This window comes from Armigeres subalbatus, chromosome 3, assembly GCF_024139115.2.
Source record: "Armigeres subalbatus isolate Guangzhou_Male chromosome 3, GZ_Asu_2, whole genome shotgun sequence".
NCBI classification, from domain to species: Eukaryota; Metazoa; Arthropoda; class Insecta; order Diptera; family Culicidae; genus Armigeres; species Armigeres subalbatus.
Window position 1 is genome coordinate 187,253,418 of NC_085141.1, and position 18,791 is coordinate 187,272,208.

General features: G+C 36.8%; 1 protein-coding gene across 2 annotated transcripts in view; it reads right to left on the minus strand.

Moving 5' to 3' along the window:
• The window catches only part of LOC134220672 (tight junction protein ZO-1), a 192,624-nt gene that overhangs the window by 148,421 nt on the left and 25,412 nt on the right, over positions 1 to 18,791 (minus strand). Inside the window, exon 1 of one of the 2 annotated variants that reach the window (XM_062699774.1) lies at positions 13,303 to 13,440. The exons of the other annotated variant lie outside the window; for it this stretch is intronic. The gene's annotated coding sequence lies outside the window, so the exon portion shown is untranslated. Of the gene's footprint in view, positions 1 to 13,302; positions 13,441 to 18,791 lie in introns of those variants that run through there. 2 annotated transcript variants of the gene reach the window in all.

The window sequence follows — 18,791 nt, forward strand, 5'->3', positions numbered from 1 at the left end:
GGGAGTCCAACAGGATTAGTTACGTATAAAAAAATCTCCAAGGAATGCAGGGCAAAAACGAGTAACTCTCACAAAATTTACAAGATTAAACATTTCTGTAAATTGATTTTATGTCTTCTTGAGAAATAAAGGAAATACTTGAATTACATGTGCAACTAATAACCTAAATTTAATAAAATATTTTAAAGGCACGAATTTCAACAAAGAGAAAGCATACAAAGGCGAATACCGCTTTCTATTTGATCAATTAGGGTAACTGGGTCCATTATAAATAACATGCTCCTATATCGATAACATTCGCAAAACAGGCAATTTAGGCTCAATTTGTATCATGTTCTATTTTTATCCGTGCGTGCTCACTGCTGAAAAAATCACCAAAATGAAAAATAAAATATTTTGCACACCAATTCTTTGTTTTCGAATGGTATTCGATTCGATTTGGATACATTATATGAATTCAAGGAGCGGTAACTATTGTAATTCGTGTCGACTGAAACGTAAGTTGAGGGCATAATTTCTTATCACAACAAAGGCTATCATTTTATCAGTTTTACTTATATATAAGAAGAAGAAGAATACTTATGTAGGAGGCAGTTTTAAGCAGAGTGTAAAATAATCGAATTTTTTTAGTGAAGTCCATTTTTCTTCATTTGTCAGTTCACTTCCGACACATTCATAGTCGGCTCTGGACAGTCAATATTCAGTTGAATATTAGTCATTGATTATTTATGCACATTTTACAAATTGATAAATTATCTGAAATCTGAACACATTTCAAATTAGTAAAGTGATTATCACACAGGACTGAATCCGATTTTCATCCGCGAGGCACTTTCAGCGGTAAACATCAACATAAACAATGCTAATTATGTTTTTTTCTGCACATAGTAAACACATTCAGTGACAGCCGAATGAATGAGTTCGTGGAGTAGCTATCGCAATTTCAAAATTCGGACCGAAGTTGCATCATGAAGATGAATATTTTAAGCTCTGGTTTTAAGCTTATTCCTGAAAGAAAATCGTAATCGTCAAAAATCGACATAGGACTCTTGTTCGAAATGGGGCAGTAGAACAATGACATGGTTTGCCAGAGGAACGAAACACATCCCAGTGGAACTAAAGTGACCACAAATTTATTCAAAAGAAATCCTGTCAATGTCGAGATCAAATAAACATGATTGCGAAACAAACTTGATTGGTGATTGTTTGTTCTGGGCCTAGATTTATATTTTATGTGTTATATTGAAAAAGATTAAAGTAAAGCTATGTCCATTTAGAATCTGGAATCATTTATTGCGGCACGGAAAGTGACCGCTGCAAGAATTCTTTTACAGCGGTTTGCCTACCTAGGCGCCCACTTTCTGTGGTATAAATTTCACGATGTTTCGTGCAGCGAGTCAAAAATTATTCCAGATGAAAGCCGAAAGGAGAGAAAAAAATCTGCACACCCACGTTGATAATCCTGATGAAAGCTACGTCAAAATGGATTTTGGATAGCTTCCTAGCCAAAAATTCTACATGGCGACGGCACGAGGAGTAGTTCCTGTTTGCTTTTTGGACAAACTTGCAAAAAAACAGATGATTTTGGCAAGGGATATGCAGCTGTGGAGCAAAGACCTAAGTGTTTGTGACGAATAAGACGATGGACTCGAAGCTGTACAAGGAGGAATGTCTCAAAAACCGCGGTCTACCTTCCATAAATCCCATAAAGGTGCCGTGAAGTTTTGGCATTTGGCGAGTTGCCACTACAGCCGGGAAGTCATCCAGTGGTACCGCTACCCTATGCTAAAACGATGAAATTTGCAGATTTTATAATCCTAAAATTTTAGCTAATTTGGTTGTAATTTGACTGATCATGTGCAGTTTGAAGTTTGTATGAAAATCACTATGAAAACAGTAATTTTTGTGGGACACCGTTCCGCAACGTTGCTCATTATGCTCTAAAAATAGATGAGTACATTGACAACATACAAACTTAATTTTTTTACCGGGATCTCAGCAATGTTTAACTTTTACCGAGATTCGAACAGCCGTGCCCCAGCAAACATGTTTTTTTTTACCGAGATTCCTGTCAAACTGCTGAAAATCAGCAAATCATTTGCCAAAAATCAGCTAACAAACGACATGTTTGCCCGAACATCAGTTTTTTAGTTTGCTGGCGCACGGCTGTGCGGATTTTTGCCGAGCTGCAGAAATAAAAACTAAGTAGGGTAAAACGTCCTATCGTTGTGGTATGTCCTAATATTGCGGAAGTGTTAAAATAGTTCATCCTGGATATACTAGCATAAAAAATGGTTGTGGATCCGCTAAAACTCTTCGAATTAACCACTAGAACACCTTTTGTTTGACAAAATTTCGTTCAAAATGATGAAAAATCCACGTTTTTGATTAAAAAATTGCGTCCTTTGAGCCTATTATTCCGGTAGTGCTAAGTCCTATTGTTGTGGTATCGCCCTCCATAAGAAATACAAGCAATACCGCAACAATAGGACTGACCTTCAAAAAATATCGCAACGATAGGAAACTGCGTCCTATTATTGCGGTAGTTTGTTTTTATTGTGGTAAAAGCAAAACAACATACGTTTAGCACAATAGACGTAATATTTACAAAACTAGAGTTAATGAGCATCCTATTTGATTATGTACTGCAATGTGAAAAAAGACAAACAGTTCGTTTTTAAAGATTTTTCGATATCAATTTTGTTTTGACGCGGCGCTTAACCCCTCCATAATAGGTTTTTTTTTTCTTTTTTTTTTTTTTTTTTTTAACTAATTTTATTTGCTAATTATCTAATACATGCATTCATCTCTTAGACTAGGTGTTCCGTGTTTTCTTAACACTATCATCCTTATTTGCTATGTTACTTTTTAGTTATTATTAATACATTTCAATTGCCTCTGGCAGTTAGAATTTTTCCTCTGGTTGAATTGAACCATGTAGGAATTACAATGTTTTCAACTTAAACTAATCTTAACCTATTTTATACTAAGAGTACAAGGAGTTAATCGTTGCAATAGAAGATTGCAACGATTTTTGTCTAAAATTGGAAATTATTTTGTTGGACATTTGTTGCAATGTCTCAATATTAGAAATTCTATGAAGTTCATTGGTACTATACCACGGAGGCAACTTCAGAATCATTTTCAAAATTTTATTTTGAATCCTCTGGAGTGCCTTCTTTCTGGTATTGCAGCAACTAGTCCATATTGGCACAGCATACAACATGGCAGGTCTAAAAATTTGTTTGTAAATCAAAAGTTTATTCTTAAGACAAAGTTTTGATTTTCTGTTTATAAGTGGATATAGACACTTAATATATTTGTTACATTTGGCTTGAAGGCCTTCAATGTGATTTTTAAAAGTTAATTTTTGATCTAGCAGAAGTCCTAAATATTTAGCTTCGCTAGACCAATTAATTGGAACCCCATTCATAGTGACAATATGTCTGCTAGAAGATTTCAAATAAGAAGCTCTAGGCTTATGTGGGAAAATTATAAGCTGAGTTGTGGAAGCATTCGGGGAAATTTTCCATTTTTGCAAGTAAGTGGAGAAAATATCCAAACTTTTTTGCAATCTACTACAAATGACACGAAGGCTTCGCCCTTTGGCTGAAAGGCCCGTGTCATCTGCAAACAAAGATTTTTGACACCCTGGTGGTAAATCAGGTAAGTCAGAAGTAAAAATGTTGTACAAAATGGGCCCCAGTATGCTGCCTTGGGGGACACCAGCCCTTACAGGTAATCTATCAGATTAAGTATTCTGATAGTTTACCTGCAGTGAGCGATCTGATAAATAATTTTGGATCAGTTTAATGATGTACAGAGGAAAATTAAAATTCATCAATTTTACTATCAAACCTTCATGCCAAACACTGTCAAATGCTTTCTCTATATCAAGAAGAGCAACTCCAGTCGAATATCCTTCAGATTTGTTGAGCCGAATTAAATTCGTTACTCTTAATAACTGATGAGTGGTTGAATGCCCATGGCGAAAACCAAATTGTTCATCAGCAAAAATAGAATTGTCATTAATATGAACCATCATTCTATTTAAAATAATCTTTTCAAACAGTTTGCTTATTGAAGAAAGCAAACTGATTGGGCGATAACTAGAAGCATCAGCTGGATTTTTGTCCGGCTTCAAAATTGGAACAACTTTGGCGTTTTTCCATTTATCTGGAAAGTATGCCAATTGAAAACATTTGTTAAATAAATTAACCAAAAAGGATAAAGAGCTCTCAGGAAGTTTTTTGATAAGTATGTAGAAAATACCATCATCACCCGGGGCTTTCATATTTTTAAATTTTCTAGTAGTAGATCGCACTTCATCCAAATTAGTTCCCAACGAAGGGTCAAAAACATTCTCTTGATTGAGAATGTCTTCGAAGCTTCGTGTAACCTGATCCTCAATTGGACTAGTGAGACCTAGACTAAAATTATGGGCACTCTCGAACTGCTGAGCAAGTTTTTGAGCCTTTTCGCCATTTGTTAATAAAATTTTATTTCCCTCTTTAAGCGCTGGAATTGGCTTTTGAGGTTTCTTAAGAATTTTTGTTAATTTCCAAAAGGGTTTCGAACTGGGATCCAACTTCGAGACATTATTCTCAAAGTTGGTATTTCTCAGAATAGCGAAACGTTTTTAATTTCATTTTGCAAATCTCGCCAAATAACTTTCAACGCGGGATCGCGAGTTCTTTGGTATTGCCTTCTTCTCACATTTTTAAGACGGATCAGTAGCTGAAGATCGTCGTCAATAATAATGGAGTTGAATTTAATTTCACATTTAGGAATTGCAATGCCTCTGGCTTCGACAATTAAATTTGTCAAAGATACGAGAGCATTATCAATATCACTTTTGGTATCGAGAGGAATATCAACATCAAAATTCCTATCGATATACGTTTTATATAAATCCCAATCAGCTCTATGATAATTAAAAGTAGAGCTGATTGGATTATAAATGGCTTCTTGTGAGATTTCAAATGTCACAGGAAGATGATCAGAGTCAAAGTCAGCATGAGTTACCAATTGGCCACACAGCTGACTTGAATCCGTTAAAACTAAATCAATTGTAGAAGGATTTCGACTGGAAGAAAAACAAGTTGGTCCATTGGGATATTGAATAGTATAATATCCCGCAGAACAATCTTCAAATAAAATTTTACCATTGGAATTGCTTTGAGCATTATTCCATGAACGGTGTTTGGCATTGAAGTCACCAATTACGAAGAATTTTGATTTGTTGCGAGTTAGAATTTGAAGATCAGCTTTCAACAAATTCTTTTGCTGCCCATTGCATTGAAAAGGCAAGTAGGGTGCAATGAAGGAAAATTGTCCAAAACAATTGATAAGAAAATTATTTTGAGCTTTTTAGTGGAATGTTTTCACCTGTCATAAGACGAGTTTGAACAATCCCATTGAATTCCACCACTTAATTGTATCCTGACAAGGATACAATTAAGTGGTGGAATTCAATGGGATTGTTCAAACTCGTCTTATGACAGGGGCAAAACAATTGTTCAACAGAAACTCCCAAGGTTTCAAAAACTTTGGTTTCAAACGAAGAAAATAATTTATGTTTGATACATCTATTAATGACAATGGCGACCCCACCACAGGCGCTGTCAAGACGATCATTTCTGTAGATAAAATAGTTTGGATCTCTTTTAATGGAGAGTCCTGGTTTTAAATACGTTTCAGTTATAATGGCAATATGCACATTATGAACTGAAAGGAAGTTGAATAATTCATCTTCCTTACCCTTTAGAGAGCGGGCATTCCAATTTAGAACTTTCACACAATTATTTGGATCCATTGAAACGGAGTCCGATAACAATTTTTTGTGTGTACTTTATACCAACCTGAACAGCTTCAGGAATGGTATTTGCTTTGAACATTGCATCAATCATGTGATGCAATTGTTCAGTTAAAAATAAAAATCGAAAGTAGTAATGCTACCTGAATCGGCAACATGACCATTATTTTCCGTTGGGACATGGGTATAAATCTCATTTTGAGAAGAGAAATTTTGTCTACCAGCAGCGATGTTTGCATACGTAGGTACATTCGAAAAATTGGAATTTACTGAAGTGCTTGCTACCCGTTGACGAGCGGCAAAATTTGTTTGTGAATTGTGGTGGGTATGAATTGCTCGACCGGTAACCGGTTTCGAAATTTGAGCGTTTGAAAAATTTCTACCCGTCGAATCTGGGATCCGATTGGAATTTCCCGTCATCAATTTTGCACGGGAATTCAAAACTTTTTGCGTGAAGGGCATTCCCAGAAATTGGATTTATGATTGCCCCACAATTTGCACATTTAAATTTATTGGAATCTTCTCTCACAGGACATGCGTCCTTGGCGTGAGAGGTTCCACCACAAATCATGCATTTAGCATCCATGTGACAATGTTTGGTTCCATGACCCCACTTTTGGCACTTACGGCACTGGGTGGGGTTTTGGAAATTTCCCCCAGGCCTGCGGAAATGTTCCCATGTAACACGTACATGAGACATAATACAGGCCTTTTCCAAACTTTTCATATTATTTAGTTCACTTTTGTTAAAATGAACTAAATAAAATTCTTGAGAAATGCCCTTCTGGGAAGTACCAGAATGGGATTTCTTTTTCATCTTAATTACTTGGACTGGTGAAAATCCAAGTAATTGAGAAATTTCAATTTTAATCTCATCCAGTGATTTGTCATCACTGGGGAGACCTTTCAAGACGACTTTGAACAATCGCTCAGTTTTGTCGTCGTATGTGAAGAATTTATGGCGCTTCTCAGTTAAATACTGAAGAAGACGTATGCGATCGTCAAAGGATCCCGGCAAAACGCGGCAGTCACCCTTCCTAGCAATCTGGAATGAAACCTTGATCCCCTGAAGGTTACTCAAAATCTCGTTCCGAAAGCCAGAAAACTCGGCAACAGATACCACAATCGGCGGAATCCTTTGCTTTTTCGCATGAATCGAATCACCTGGGCTAGAGGTAGGTTCGATTTGTTCAATATCATCATTAATCAAATCGAACTGATTGCTCAGTTCGATAGGAGAAAAATTATTTCCGACATTAGAGTTAGAAGGAATATCTGAATTCTCCAGCTTCCTTCTATTTTTTCCGCGCTTTGGTAGGACGGTCTTGAAACCTTGTTTCTTTGAAGGAAGTGGAGAATTCAGAGACTCCCCCTTCCTCTTGTTTTTATTAATGCTCATGGCTGAGCGTGGAGACGTGACCTTCTAAGAGGTTTTTTCCCAGAACGGTGTCCCTGCAGGATTACCACCGCTTGTCGGAATTTTACTTCCGCAAACGGGTCCAACGTAAAACGAAGGCACGGGTCCTTGCAAAGATCGTAACGGGATCAGTGGGTACAAATAGCGCTGAGAAGCACTGTTGAAATTAAAATAGCTTCGGGTAGTATTAAAAACTTCCTTCCGCAAAGAGAGAAAGAACCGCACAGCACGAAAGCACGATGCGGTCTGACTCCATAATAGGTCGTTTTACCCTACTGTACACTATAATTATTGCGATTTAATAAATACAAGGGACCGGTGATTCACCCTCCTCTACGATATCTCACAACACCTGAGTGGAGCAAGGATGAACCCGAGGATGCCGGTGAAAGACATGACAGGTCAGTTACTAACCGACCCAACTGATTAGCTGAAACGTTGGTTCGAGCATTTCGAACAATTTCTTCAAGTACGCCCGACTAACCATTAACATCTCGGTATGAGCCTCCAAGCGAGCGACGCATAACCCGCGTCAACTCAGAAGCTCCATCATTGCAGGAGATTGAAGCAGCCATCCGAAGCATGAAATCCAACAAAACTCACGGGGTCGATCGCATTGCAGCAGAGATGCTCAAAGCTGACCCCATGCTATATGTGTAAATGTTGCATCAACTATTCTGCAATATCTGGGAAGTCGCAACTTTTCCGACTGACTGGATGCAGCGCGTCTTAATGAAGGTCCAAAAAAGGGGAATCTGGCTGTATGCGACAATTGGCGAAGCATCATGCTACTGTGCATTAGACAGGCCCAGCTTAGTATTTGGCTGATTTATTAGGAGCTGGATGGTGTAATTTTGGATTTATTGATCGAATCGCAGCAGCCGAAAACAATATAAAAGTTCATTTAATCATCGTACAATGTTCTGTAAAATTGTTATGTAACATACCAGCTGCCCTTTTTGCAATTCTGAGCTCAATTGAGCAATCAGAACAAATTTCCAGATCGAATGAATGACGGAGGTGTTTTTTCCTAAATATTTTGACTGAAATTCCCATACAAACTTCAAATCAAATGCGCCAGATTGAGCTGAAAATTTGAGAGATTAATTTTCTCATCAAAAGATACAATCCTGGGGGGTGCCCCGTGGAATTCGACAACTTTTTGTTTCCTGGCCCAGTCTTTTATGGATTGTTCTCAAAGTTCTGTGCAAAGTTATCCTAAATCGGATACAAGAGAAAATAGATACGACTGTTCGACGTCTGGACCATATAGTCACGCTCCGAATCATTCTGTAGAAAGTCAACAAATTCCAAGAGTCCATCTACCTGGTATTCATTGACTATGGAGAAGCATTCGATGGTCTAAACCACGAACATCTGTGGGGCGCCCTTAAACGCCCTTAAGGAGTTCCGGATTAAATAGTCGGCCTCATCGAAGCGCAGTACGAGTCCTGCATAACGGAGCCTGGTCGCTGGAGTGAGGCAAGGATGTATTTTATCTCCGCTACTGTTTCTCACCGTAATCGACGAGATCATGGTGGGTGCGGTAGCCTATTACTATGGAGCATCTAAACGACTTCGATTTGGCTGATGATATTGCTCTACTAGCACAACGGCGCTCTGATATGCAGAGTAAGCTGAACGACCAGGCCGAACGCTCCAACGTTACGGAACCCGGGCAAGCAGTGGAGAAGGTCGAAATTTCAATATCTTGACAGCCAATTAGCGTCGGACAGTGAAACTAAGATCGACATAGGTGCATAGATCAAGAAGGCTAGCTTTTGCGAGTTTCAGAAATGTATGGAGTTCCAAAAAGATTAGTCAACGCACCAAATTTCGAATATTCAATTCAAACGTAAAATCTGTGATGTTATACGTCAGTGAGACTTGATGTGTATCAGCAGAGATTATGCAGAAACTGCAAGTATTTATCAACCGATGTCCACGTTTTATGATACGGGCCTAATGACCTCACAATTGGATCTCGAAAGCTGATCAGCTCGCATCGATGATGCCCAGGATGAAGATCTCTTACGTTGGCCTTATGTACTGCTAGGGCTGCTCAGTATACATGAGCGAGTGAGTGTGTAATTCAAAAATATAAAATATATCTAATAATGGCTCAAGCAACAACTTCGTCTCGCGCAACAATGATTTATAGACAGAAATAAACATTCGCAAAATAATACAAATCAGAGTTTGTAATAAAACGATTTATCGGAAAAAATTGATGCTGATCTCAAAGTTTTTCAGCCGTATCATAACATGTTTTTTCGTAAAAAGATGGACATAACGAATATGAAACAATGTTGGCTTAAGCCGAGTCACTTTTTTGTTGCATGAATGCTTACTCTGAAAAAATCACAAAAATGAGAAACAAAGCGGTACGATTAATTGTGTTAGATTGTTATATTTGTACAAGTTCAAGAAGCAGTAACCCTATAATTATCTCTGTGGGATCACTTGTATATTGAAGTGATGTTGCTAACTAAACTCAAGCGGTGTCGACAGCTCATATTTTAAGAACAAATGTTTTCAATTGTTGACTATTGTAATTTTGACGCAGTAAATTACACCCGATTCTGTTTTTACACGGATTTTTTTTTCACGGCCTTGTAAAAAAAATGTCATACAATTTTTTTTGCAAAGTTGCTCCATTTTGCATAATTCGTCGAGAAATCAAAAAACTTTTTTTTACATAGATTTTCAAAATTTGAACTGAAAACTTTTTTTACACGGAACACATCCCCCGTGTAAAAAAAAAGAATCGGGTGTAATGATAACACATTAGGAGTAACACGTAGCGAAAACATGAAATAAAACGCGAAACTTCGTAAATAAGAAATAACGTGAAGAGCTATTAGCTTCGCAAGATTTTTCGCACCACATTAGGTCGGAACAAATTAAGTTCTTCTTTTGTCCCGCTGACCTTTCGATAATGAAGGGGTAATAAAAAATAATGGCATAAATTAATAAAATCGAAAAACTCTTCAATGTCCTTGAAAGTTCAAAATTTTATTATTTTTCCAGTAATATTTTGAAATCCCCCCTCAAATAAAAAAAATTAGTCACAAAATTTGAAGGGGGCTGATAACAGTAGACGATTTTAAAAACTGATCTGTTAGTGTGTTCCAAAAACAAGCCTTAACCCTTTATAAGGCAGACGAATCTAAACAATAAATTAACAAAAACAACAATAGGACACAATGTTGACATGGTATTAAACTCAAATGTATGTTTGTTATACATTAAACAGTTCAGAAACATTGAAAAATTGGTAACAATATAGTTGCCACTGCTCGGCAAGCGGGATAACATTGGTGGCAATATAGTTGCCACTGCCTTGCAAGCGGGGAAACAGGCAACAACAAAAATTAATACGATTTTTAACCAGTCAAATCAAGGCACGTCACATTTTTTAGTTAAGAGTCCTAGTCGGAAAACGCATTATAGGTGAAACATTATTAACAACTCTTGTTAATAAACAGAAACACATATAATTTGTTGGTGGCAATATAGTTGCCACTGCCTTATAAAGGGTTAAGATAAGCAAAGACTAACAATATCACATGATTTCTTCCGTTTAAAATAAAATTATTTTCATTATGTTATGTCTTTTTTTTTATTTTGGGGCACCCTAACGCTCGGTTTGCCTTTGGTGAGTTGGTTGCATTATACATAGAGGAAAACGCATAAATCACAGCACTAACCGGTGCTTTTCAGATGCATCTATCAAATTTGTGAACTAACCATTTTTAAACCAAATGTTGACTGACTCTTATTCCGAACCTTGGCCCTTCAATACCATGGAGGGATGCAAAATAACCTTTATGGAAGATCCTTTATATATACGTAACGTAACGTTGTTATCGACTAACAAAACACTGAAGAAGTTTTCAAGTAGAAAACGAAATGCGTATCTGTTTGATACATAAAAATTAATTAGTGGAAGTAAATGGAAGAAAATAGTCATTCTGACTCCATATACAAAACAAGAACTCAAATGCCGCTCTTAAAAACATTTTCGGCATCGAGAGGCATAGTTTGGGGAAAAAATGTGTAGAAAATAATTGCCTCTTGAGAAGCTGGGTCAATCTGATCAGCATCCAGCAGAGTGTATTAAAGTGAGTGAAAAATGTTTTCAGCGAGTCTTCAAGCGAACATTTAGCACGCGATTTCCTCGACGCGACTGCGGTGACACCAGACCGAGCCGCCGGATCAAAAGCGTTGTTCTATTTTCGATGCAGATGTTCGTACGGGCGGAAAATAATCTGCGAAAGGTTCATGGTTTTGCTCTTTTTATTATGTTTGATGAGACTGGACCTAGCGCGTAATACATGATATTCAAGTTAATATTTTTTACCTCTATTGCCTTATTTGTACACCAAGGTGTAACAAAAGGGCATCACCCCGAAACCATTACTGATGTTAACTAGAGCTTGGTTTGTTTCTTCTATAAATCAGATTGTTCAGGAATGATGACCAGTGAACTACAACTTTATTGTATGGTTGAGTCAACTAAAGCGGTCGAATGAAACTAGTTTATGGCTTCGAAAAAGAAACACACAATGCAATATAGATTTTCTTGTTTATCGCTAATGAAGTTTACAAAACATCAACTTTAGCATCGTTGCGTGGTATTTTAGTGAAACAAATATGTAATGAGATTTTGTGATTACAGTGAGTTGGCATAATCATATACATTTACAGTGAACCCCTTTTTCTACTTAACTTACTTAACTCCAGCAAGGATTTTGTATTGCGCATCGCCCATCAGAATAAGTTTAAATGGCAAAGCTTAAATTGAAGTAAATGAGCTGACATCCAGAAGTTGCTGAAACAATGGAGTTGTGAGAGAGTTGTGGAGAGAACTAAATTTGTTTTGCTTTTCTCGTACTAAAGTGTACGTAAAGGTAATAAGTTTGCTTCAGAACATTTTTAATAGAACTCATCAGAAGTCGTTTTTCCTGCTAGGCAAAGAACTTTCTCCAATCAACGCGTTTCATTGTGTCCAAATTTCTGGTTGTAAGGAATATATTCTATGCTATTTCATCAATTTTGTTTTTCAACAACCATCATTTATAAAATTTACTCGGATAGAAAATGGAATAATTCATGAAAAAATGACTTGTACCAAACGGCTTGTACCAAATCAATAGCTTTGTTTATGTTTTTAAGCATTTGAATCCGAAACATTGAAAAATGCATTTTTCTAATTCAAATTCAAAATCAATATGCCCTTGCAATTCAAAATTCTGCTGTAACTGTAGCTTTTACAAGTTCTCATGTAAATAATGTGTGTAAATGAAAATTATATAAATGTTAATTATTATGTACATCATGCAACTGGGATGCATACAATTGTAAGAGCAAAGTAGACTCGCGACAAAATTGAATCGGTATCATAAATTATAGATCAGTGGCCTGCCAGATTTTGGGCAGCGGCGCATCGATGAAAGAATGTCGTTGAAGTTCTATTCGCCACATACCATGCCGAATCATTTCCGTTTTTTATAGTAATACATCCAGGTTTTTTTACACGTTTTTTTTTGCGAGGTTTTTTTTACACGGATTTTCGAATTAACACGATTTTTAACACGGATTTTCGAATTAGAGCAGTTTTTTTACACCGTTTTTTTTACGAGGTACGTATCCCCCTCGTAAAAGAAAACCTGGGTGTATGTGGTAAAATACAATATATTTTTTAGAATGCAGTGGGTCTGGATCAATACTTTTATATTTTTGGTTTGACAAAATTCGCCTCTAATTATATTATGCAATTGCACATCTGAGTTTGAGAAAATAAATCTAATAAATCTACACAGAAAGCATGGCCAATTTTTTTTTTCGTTTTTTAGTAACAAGCATTTATTTTTCTTATTTCACATCATGAATCATATTTGTTTTTGCGAATGTTTATTTTCGTATGTGGACAGCCACTGTTCACGATTTACACTGCTTTTTGCGAACGTCACTCAACCCATCAATGACCCCATTCATAAATTCTTTTAACAAGAGACGAAACAGCCTGTAATCACTAGCTAAAATCACCGCAAATATCATAACTCACTAGACTCACGAAGCGTATTTTAAAATAACAACACTAGAGGTACATCGATCGAGTTGATAACAGTGATTGCGACGACGACGACAACGACGACAGACAACTCGCACCGACGATCTTTAAAAACTGAAGCAATCCAACGCATGTGTTCCACGATCGAGTCTAGAACCCGAACTGAAATGACACAGACTGGCGTGAAAATCCCATCCGTGCTCCTAGCATTTGGTGGGTGCTCTCCGATGAATTTCCACCCAAATTCTCATATCCTAACGCTGGCGCTACTGATCGCGGTCTGTGTCGTTCTAATTCTGTAGACTGTATAGCTTTTCACGAAATGCGATCTCCGAAACTCACGGTTGTTGAAGATGATGATGGGTGCTAGCAGTGATGATCGTGCGATTATTCCCACATCACCGTGTGTAGGAAATATTTATGTTTGTGGAGGAGAATGTGGCTTCTATTCAGACCATAATGCGAACTAAATGTCTCGCTTCTCGCTTGAACGGCATTTATTATGTCACGATGGCACATCATAAACATACGTTTGATGCGACACAGGAAACCTGTGAAATTTAGGGAATTGAATCAAATTACCTAAATTGTTCTGCTGTGGCTACCTGTCAACTATGTACGGTGTCATGCATTTACATGTTTATTGAATTGTCGTTCTGTTGTTAGAAGCGACAAATTTAGCTCAGTTCAGAGATAATAATATTTGTTGTCATTACAGACGTCTATTTTCCCCTACTCCTGGTTTATGGTCGAAGAGACGAAACGTCGAAAGAAACAGAAGGTCGATAGATAGAAATGGTCGAAAAGAACAAAAGGTCTGAGAGGACTAAAGGTAAAAGAAGAAAGAAGAAGGAAGAAAGAAGAGGAAGAAGGAAAAAGAAGGATGAAAGATAAAGAAGGAATAAGAAATGTTTTGTCCTTTTCGACCACTTGCCTCTTCGATCTTTTGCCCATAATCCTTAAATTTATTATAACTGCGTCTTCTACCACAAACATACATACTAAGTTTGTCTTTTTTGAGCTCGGCAAAATCGGGCACAGCTGTAGCTCAGTAAATTTCAATACTGAACTTCGGCAGAAAATTACGCTTATTACTGATTTTCAGCAAAATATTGACTGTATCTCAGCAACCGAAACGTCACTTCCACTGAGATAAGGTACACTGGGGGAAGTGGAAAAAGGGGGTAAGTGTAAAAATCGACTCGAAAAATTGGAATTGTACATACTTTACAGTTTTTACCACATCATAACATTATGCCAGAATATACTTTGATGCTCACACTAATACTATGTTGAAATTTGTATAATACATACACTAACACGGTTAACGCTTGAACTGTAATTTTAGGTTTCGCGAAAAGTTGATTTTTGCATTCATAAAATCAATCCTCATTTGCTTCAATTGTCCCTTTTTCAAGTGAATTTATATCACAGGTGACCATTATAATACAATTAAACTAATCCCATTCATTTGGTAGTGGTTTGTACCAAGAAAGCAAATAAGGTACCCGGGGCAAGTGAAAATACGGAGTAAGTGGGTACTATGGCTGGCGATGAATCGATGAACGTTTTTAATGGTAACAATGTTCTAGAAAGATGAAGCAGGACTATCAACGAATGCACCCGACACAAAAATATTTGGAATTAAAACCATTTGAGGCACCATGCTAATGCTATTGTTTGATCATGACTTAAAACTCCCGAGAAAAGCTATTACTTTTATTTTGATTCAATGGATCTCCAACAGAATAGTCGTTCCTAAATATTTCATTGATGTGGAAAGCGAATAGGTTGAGCAAATTAATAATTGTGTGACATCAAAAATGATTTAAAAATTTTAATTAAAGCCAAAACTTGCAGTTTTCACTTGACTTTAAGTTTTAACATACATGGGGCAAGTGGGACATATTTGAACAACATTTTCGATAGAACAATTTTAACTGCTTTTAGATATTTGTCTAGTGAAAATCTTCGGCATTCATATATTATATGGATCTGAATCAGATGTGGTTTGATATCATTGGTTTCGTTGTTAAAAGTATTTTACAGTTCATTAACAGATGTTTATTTTACATTCTTAAAATTATCTCCCGAATGAAAAAGAGCAATGGTTATAACTATACGATATATTTCCGTTTACAGTGCAAATAACATAATTTATTCTGCAATAGGTCAGCAGGTTTTGTTTCGTGTTTTGTTATTTTTAAACTTTGCATCAGATTTACAGATTTTCAGATACACAAAGTGCTTAACATATAAATTGGCAATTTCGTTCTATTACAAATTTAGAACACTGCGCATTGCCTGAATGAAAACTTTTCTTTGAAGTATCTTGATTTATGTAATAATTCGTGTTCTAAACAGGGAAATATTAATTCGAATGGTGAATAAAGATTTACTTATCCTTTCCACTTTAAACATTTGGTACAAAAGTAAGCTAATAGAAAGCAAGACAAGAGACAATTGAACAGTGAGTCGACTGTTGTCTTGTTTTCATTATAACATTATAATCCCTTTCTTGTTGCTAAAACACAAGTTCGACAAGCAACCAACCTCTATCCATGATCTGAAAATACTACGCCTCAGAAATAATATTAACATTATAAATTCCTTTAATTAGTTTCATTTGATAGTATAAAGCAGAATAGGTCCCACTTGCCCCGTTTGAAGGGGTAAGTGGGTCCTACAGGTGAATTTATTTCTTTCACTACCAATATTTTTTGTAATTTAATAAATGGCTTCCAACACGTCTACACTTCAACAACGGAAGCATATAATGATGTATCCCTGGTTAATGTTCTGAAATACCCTGTTTTCTAAGTATGCGTTAACAATTTCGCTGAACTAGCGTTTTTTTAGGTCCCACTTGCCCCGGTGTACCTTAATTCAAAGATTTTACACTTACCCCAGGTATCAAACACTGCGGGGGAAGTGGATAATGTTTAAATTTCAAATTTTTTTCTTCCCTCCAGGGTTTATTTCGATAGCTGTGAATCTTAATATGTTCCTTCTTTGTTATCATTGTGATTCCAGTGGTGATTGGACTAATATAAATGAGAAAATGCCTGATTAATCCACCTATCGGTATTGATGCCTTTCACATATTTTACATATGAAAAAAATGTATAAGAAAGTTAAAAATAGCACTGATAGGTAAATATATTCTATAATTCACATTAATTTTTATTCATGACAAGTTTCGCCGTTGAATGCATTTTTTTTGCGAACAAATTGGTTAAGGATAAGTGCTTAAGAATAGCTGATAATTTTGTACGTGTTTTGCGCACACACATACATACAAATACGCACATACAGACATCATCTCACGTTAAACTGAGTTAATTGGTTTATAACCCTGTAAGTCCCATTTTTCCTTTAAAAAGTTCATCTTTTTTGAGAACATATAGATTTTATGTACACTTAGTGTCCGAGAAGGCAAAACCAGCCCTCCCCTAGCTATTACGAGAATTCCTTGAGAATCTATTGCGTTAAGGTAATGAAATTATTCCACAAAAGATACTCAGAGCAATTATCGTGTTGATTTTAGTTATATGTAACTACTCATCACTATTGAAGGTCAAGGTAACATGGGTTTTCCACTTACCCCATCGCACTAGGGTAAGTGGAAAAACAACTCCTAATTTTAAAATCTATTTCCATAAATTTCAAGCGACCAAAATGGTATGAATTACCGCACAGTTGGTGCAAAATTGACTGTTTTTGATAGCCCATTTTGATTGAACGCATTTAGATCATTTAAACTGGTTTTACACTAATTCAAACATGCACTATCGATTTTTCCTTTTCCACTTCCCCCAGTGTACCTTATCGGAACAAAATAATTGCTGAAACTTGGCGGTGCCCACTTCAAGAAAATAAATAAACAATGCTGAGATCTCGGCGAAAAAAAAAAAAGTTTGCATCTTATTTAAAAAACATGTTTTATGAGCTAAAATTAATGATGTTTAACTACTGCTCCCTCCTTAGCCGTGCGGTAAGACGCGCGACCAAACCAATACCTTGCTGAGGATGGCTGTATCATCGTGTTAGCCTCATGATATACGAATGCAAAAATGGTAAACAGGCTTAGAAACCTCGCAGTTAATAACTGTGGAAGTACTTAATGAACACTAAGCTGCGAGGCGGCTCTGTCCCAGTGTGGGGATGTAATGCCAATAAGAAGAAGAAGAAAAACTACCGCTGAAGACATCCTTACTGCTGAGGTCGAGGCTTTGGATCTCCTGCAGTCCAATCGGGTTGTACCGGTTGTACGCAAAGGTGACGTAGGACTTAGTAGCTATACGACGATATTCGGTAAAAGTTAATGCTAAACTACAAAACTTTTATGATTTTCTAATTGTAAAAAGTTCTCATTTTTAACCTTTCCTTCCCTGACGCCTGTTTTTAAGGGCTATCAAAAATTAAAACTGCTGTAAAAACCTCATTTCTTGACCGATTTCATCGATCCCAATTTTTTATTTATATTTGATTTGTCGCAATCCTCATTACAGTTCCAGAATTATTACAGAGTCCGTTGGGGTCAGTTGTCCCCGGAAATACAAATTCAAGTCAAAACACAGTCAAAAGTCAGTAAAGTTAAAACAAGTTGCCGGCCTCTATCCGATTTACTGTTGAATATTGTTTTCGCTATTCTTTCTTCCGACATTCGCACTAAGAGACCAGCCCACTGAAGTCTGCGTATTTTATACGATTCACAATATTTTCTGCTTTGTATACAGCTCATGATTCATGCCTCCGAACCACACAATTTTCTAGTTTCCATCCGAGTATTGTACGTGGCACTCGCTCAAAAACCCCGAAAACTCTCCGGTCCGCCTCATTCAACGGCCATGCTTCATGTCCATAAAGGGCCACTGATAGAATCAGAAATTTATATAGGGTAAAACGTCCTATCGTTGTGGTATGTCCTAATGTTGCGGTAGTGTTAAAATAATCTATGCTGGATATAATAGCATCAACATCAAATAGGATCCGTTAAAACCCTTCGAATTAACTACTAGAACGCCTTTTGTTCAACGAAATTCCCTTCAACATGATGGAAAATCAACATTTTTCCTCAAAAAATCGCGTCCTTTGAGCCTATTATTGCGGTAGTGATGAGGTCCTATTGTTGTGGTATCGTTCTCCATAAGAAATACAGACTGTTTGCGCTCGCACCAACGAACGGGGCGTCATCGAGCTGCAGCGCCCGCAGATAGGGAAACAATATTGCTTTGTGGATTCATCACATCATCGCTGCTTCGATAGACAGCTACACGCGCAAATGCTGCATCCATGGTTTGCGCGCTAAACGAGCGCGCGCCCGAATTTAATTGTTAATTGTCTGTGCTGTTTTATTTGTTCTATCTATATACATAAAAAATTCTGTCTGTCTGAACCTTATAGACTCCGAAAATACTGAACCGATTGGCGTGAAAATTTGTATACTGAGGTATTTTGGGCCGGGGAAGGTTCTTAAGATG